Here is a 6,000-nt window from a genome sequence, read left to right on the forward strand (position 1 = left end):
TCTATAAGGCAGATGAACCCCTCTCTTGCTAGTTATTATGCTGATAACACCTTTGCCTCTTTATTCTCATCACCTTAGCAGTAAAAACAAAGGCGTTCGAGGGAAAGAAAATTTGGACCTGTCATAGTCTATGTCACATGATTTAGTAAATTCCCATTCTCTGGTCAGTGATGTCCACTAGGCTGTGAGTGGTTATAGGGAAAGGATTTTGTCTTGTGCCTATCTTTGTGGGCACAGAGCCTAGGGCAGTGCCTGACAGAGTGGACATTCAGTAAATGCCCTTAAGTGAATGGAGGGACTTCCCTTAGTTACACTAACATACGTGACAGGGAAGTGTCTTTCAATTCTGTGTTCTGCATGATTAATCACTTTTCTTACACCATAAGCTCTGATTTTTCACTCCAGATTGGGCTAGTCCTATCATAATAATGTTATACCATACATTATAATACTCAATATGATTCAATACAACAAACATCTTTTGAGCAACTACTCTATGCAAAACAATGTGCGAGATTGCTGTGTGATGTTAAAAAAAAAAAAAAAACCCTACAAGAACTTTTCTCTAGAACAGATGTTCTCAGCATTTTTTTTTTTTTACTTCAAAATACTTGGCAGGTTTACATGTGGGAGTACCCAGATTTTGAGAAATATTAACTGGAAGAAATAGAAAAAATTGTTATCAGAGGTATAGAGGGGAGAATTTTAATATATATTTTACAAAGATAAAATAATGAAACGAGGCATTTAAAGATCTCAGAAATTGTATTTTTAAAGAAAAAGAAATAGGAAAAGCCAATTATTCAATAGTTAAACTTTACAAAAAGTAAAAAATGAACCTTGATTTTTTTTCTCATATATTCATCCCAAAGGTAATGTTTATTAGAGTATGCAAGTACAGCAGAAGAAACATAAATGAACTTTATTGTTTAAAAAACATCTAGTAGATATAGCTTTTTAACATTGTTTTAATGTAAGTATTTTTGTTGGCGTATAGCATAGGTGTACAATACAGTGCTTCAGCAGTTCTGTGCATACGACATACTTGCCTGTATTCCCTGGGCTTCACTTTTCATCTCTGTGATGTCGTAGTTGAAACTGGAAGTCTGGGCCGCCTGGGTGGCTCAGTCAGTTAAGCATCTGACTCTTGATTTTGGCTCAAATTATGATCTCAGGGTTGTGAGACTGAGCCCCGCATTGGGCTCCATGCTGGGCATGGAACCTGCTTAAGATTCTCTTTCTCCCTCTGCCTCTGCCCTTCTCCCCACTCCATCAACCAATCAGTCAATCAGTCTAGGAGTTTATTATCTCTTAATCCCCTTCACCTATTTCACCCATCCTCCCATCCTCCTCCCCTCTGGCAACTACAAGTTTTTTGCCTATATTTATGAGTCTGTTTCTGGTTTTTGTTTGTGTGTTTGTTTGTTCATTTGTTCATCTGTTTTGTTTTTTAGATTCCACATGTAAGTGAAATCATACAATATCTGTCTTTCTCTGACTTATTTCACATAGCATAATACCCCTCTAGGTCCATCCATGTTGTCACAAATGGCAAGATCTCATTCTTTTTTATGGGTGAGTAATATTCTATTACACACACACACACACACACACACACACACACACACTACTACTACTACTACTTTATCCATTCATCTATCAATGGATGGTTAGGTTACTTCCATATCTCAGCTATTATAAATAATGCTGCAATAAGCATAGGGTTGCATAGATCTTTTTGAATTAGTGTTTTCATTTCTTTGGGTAAATACCCAGTAGTGGAATTACTGGATCATAGGGTATTTCTATTTTTAATTTTTTGAGGAATCGCCCTACTTTTTTCCACAGTGTTTGCACCAGTTTGTATTCTCAGCAACAGTGCATGAGGCTTCCCTTTGCTCCACATCCTTGCCAACTCTTGCTACTTCTTATCACACCATTCTGACTGGTGTGAGGTAATATGTCTTGTTCTGGAAGTTTTACTTTTATCAGTGACTTGTCTACTTTCGATTTGCCAATATTAGCTGATTTTCAAACTGTTGAGTAAAAATATTCCCAACTTTCCATTTGTCTGTGTACAATATAATAGGTATCTGCCTTGTTTCTAATTAAAGATTTCCATAAATAAGTTAAAAGGAAACAGAAATAATTATAAAATTATAATTTAGAAGCTCTGCAATAATTAGTCATTGCCACCACTATAACTCCTAACAGTGCTTTAGAAAAGGGGTTCACTATCAGCTACACCATCTACAGATTGTAGATGTTATTCTTAGACTAGTCATAATGCCACCAACTCAAGAAGCAATTCTTAAATCAAGTATATGAGAATGATACAACTTGGAATCTCATAAATGTCCTTTTAGATATATCAAAGTAATATGCACATGGCAAAAACAAGACAAAAATCAGAGTCCAGAGGGTTTATAATGGAAATCAATCTTCTTCTTCCTGTTCCTACCTTAGTCCCTCCCCCCTGAAGCAACCATTTTTTATTATTTCTAATTCTAATTCTTTTAATGGTTTCCATTATGTCTGTGAATAATTTACTTCCATCTTCTTGGTTTATCATTTTCAATAATATTTACTCTCCCCCTCTATGAAAGATGTGCATTTATTTCAATTCTATCTCCCCTCTCTTACTTCTTCCAGTGCTTACAGTTTGATGTTTAAATTTTTGTTGGTTACCTTTTAAACTTTAAATTATATAATTAAACACCTATTTTTGTGTGTCGTTGACTTTAGATAGTATCTCTGGGAGAATACCAGACATGAAGAAAACCAACAAGCTGAAAGATACTGTCAGGACAAAATAACTGACCCTGGACAAAATAGAAATCATTCTGGGAATAGAACAGTTTTTAAAAGCTTCACAGCAAACCATTGGTGTTCATGTTGTGAGCTGCTGGTTTTTCTTCCACTTTGGTTCATCTGCAGATACGCCTCCACCCACTTTAACTTATTTTTTTATTTTTCAATGTCATGCAAATACAGAAAGGGGAACAAACCAGAAGACTCAACTCAATAAGTTATCAGAAAGTGAATATCTATGTAACTGCCCCTACAGTCAAGTTATCTATGTAACCATTTCTACGGGCTGATATGTTATTAGAAAGTGAGTATCTATATAAACCACCTGTGGGTCTAGTGGAACGTCGTCAGCATGCCAGAAGTCTCCCTCTTGTCCATTCCCAATCACTCACCTCTCCAAAGACAAGCACTCTCATGACTCTTGTAGTAAATACTTCCTTGGTTTTCTTTAAAATTTTACCACTTAAACACATCCCTAAACACCATAGTTAAATTTTGCCTCTTATATTAGGTTCTGGGCACTTTATATAAATGGAATCATGTAGTATGTAATCTTTTGGGTTTTGTTTCTTTTATTCGGTGTTATATTTGTGAGATTCATCTATGTTGTGGAATGTAAATGTGCTCATTCATTTTCAAAACTATGTAGCATTCCAGTAAATGATTATGGCATAATTGACTTAGCCATTCTGCTTTTGATAGACAAATATGAATTCTTTCCAATTTGGGGCTATTCTGGACATTGCTGCTATGAACATGGCGTCTACTTGCATGCATATCTTTTGGCTGTGTACCTAGGATTACGATGGCAGAGTTCTAAGGCACCCATATCTGCACTTCAGTAAATAATACCAAACTGTTTTCCTAAGTGATTTTACCAATTTACAGTCACACGTGTGACATAAAAGAGCTTCCATTGTTCTGTATTCTTCCCAATTCTTGCTATTATTGGTCTTCTTCATATGGGCACTCTGATAGGTATATATTAGAATCTTACTGTTGATTTTTAGCTTACGTATCTGATTAATAATGATATTGAGTACATTTTCATACTTTAGTGGCCATTTTAGATAACTTCTTTTTGATATGCCCATTTTTATTTGGGTTAACTGTATTTTTTCTTTTAATTTGAAGAAATGTATTATATATTGTTAGTTACATGTGTTGCAGATATTTTCTCTACTAGATGGTTTGTCCTTTCATTCCCAAAAGTTATCTTTTGATTAAAAAATGTTTGTAATGTTAACATAATACAACTTATTGGTCTTTTTCTGTTTGATTAGTACTTTTTTATAGCCTATTAAGAAATCATGTCTAGCCCTAAGGGCATAAAGGTATTTACCTTTAGGAGACATTATTGTCTTGACTTTCACACTTAGATCTTCAACCCACCCAGAATCAATTTGTGAATGCTCTGTGGTAAGGGCCAATTTTCATGTTTTCTAATAATGAATATTCAGCTGTCAAAGGCCCATTTAATGAAAAAGCCGTCTCTTTTCTACTGCTCTAAAATACTACCATTTACATAAATCAAGTAATCATGGATCTGTTCCCAGATTCCTATTCTGTTCTGTTGATCTGTTATCCTTGCCGTGAATCCTATACCTTTATAATAGGCTTTGGTATAGGACAGAGCAAGTCTTCTAACATGGTTTTTCTTTTCCAAGAGACCCTTGATTAGACCCAACTTACAAAAAAAAAAAATAAGTAAAATAACCTATTAGTATTTCTTTGGAATTATCTTGAGTCTGTAAGTCAATTCGGAAGGAATTGTCATGTCCACAATATTGAATTTTCCAAACTATAAGCATGGTATATCCTTCTATTTATTTATTCCTTCTCTTCCCTTAATGATTAATAATTTTATCTGAGGAATCTTACACATAGTTTGTTAATTTTATCCCTATGTACCATATATAATTTTATAGTATTTAGAAGTGGTTTTTAAATTTTTTAACTGTTGCCTATTCTAGATTAAACGTTTATGTCCCCCCAAAATTCATAAGCTTAAATCTAATTCCCAATGTGATGCTATTTGTTGGTGGGGTCTTTGGGAGGTGATTGAGTCATGAGAGTAGAGCCCTCATGAATTACCCTTTTAAAGGGACCCCAGAGACCTGGCTTGCCTCCACCACATGAGGACACAGTGAAAAGATGGCTATCTATGGACCAGCATGCAGATGCTCACAAGACACCAAATCTACTGGGCACCTTGATCTTGGACTTCCCAGACCTTCAGAACTGTGAGAGATAAATTTCTGTTGTTTAAGCCACTCAGTCTGTAGTATTCTCTTATGGCAGCCCAAACAGACTAAGACATTGCCATTATTTGAAAGTGCAATTGATAGGGGCGCCTGGGTGGCACAGTCGTTAAGCGTCTGCCCCCCCCCCCCCCGCCGTGATCCTGGCGTTCTGGGATCCAGCCCCACATCAGGCTCCTCCACTAGGAGCCTGCTTCTTCCTCTTCCACTCCCCCTGCTTGTGTTCCCTCTCTTGCTGGCTGTCTCTGTCAAATGAATAAATAAAATCTTTAAAAAAAAAAAAGTGCAATTGATATTTTGTATTTGAGGTCTATCAACTTTGCTAAGTCATTAATTCCAATAATGTATCTAGATATTTTTGGATTTTCTGCATACACTATGTTACCATCTTCAAATAACTATAGACATTTTCTTCCTTTTTCATACTTCATACTTCCTTTTATACTTTTTTTCTTGACCTACTGTTTTGCTGCATTATAAACCACCCCAAATTATTTCTTACAAGTCTGTGGTTGGCTGAATACTTCTGCTGATTTGAACTAGTCTTGCCAGGACTCATTTGTGCATCTGCAGTTAGCTGCAGGTCAGCTAAGCACCTTTGCTGATGTTGGCTGGGTTTCTCACATATCTAGGGCCACAGCAAGGACAGCTGGGCCAACTTAGTTCTCTTCAACATGATCTCATCCTCCAATTTGTTATTATCTCCAGTGGCAGTGCCAGAGTCACTGAAAAAGAGAGGGAGAAGGGAGGAGAGGGAAAGAGAGAAAGAGGTCTCTTGAGGCTCAGAACTGGCACATTGTCAATTTAGCCATATTCTTTTAACCAAAGCAAAATACAAGGCCAGCTCAGATTCAAGAAGGGCTTCAGAGTCCCATTACATTGCAAAGGGTGTGAATACAAGAAAAAGTAGAGAATTGGAGTAATTTTT

The sequence above is a fragment of the Ursus arctos genome, unplaced genomic scaffold, assembly GCF_023065955.2.
Source record: "Ursus arctos isolate Adak ecotype North America unplaced genomic scaffold, UrsArc2.0 scaffold_1, whole genome shotgun sequence".
Classification (NCBI taxonomy): Eukaryota; Metazoa; Chordata; class Mammalia; order Carnivora; family Ursidae; genus Ursus; species Ursus arctos.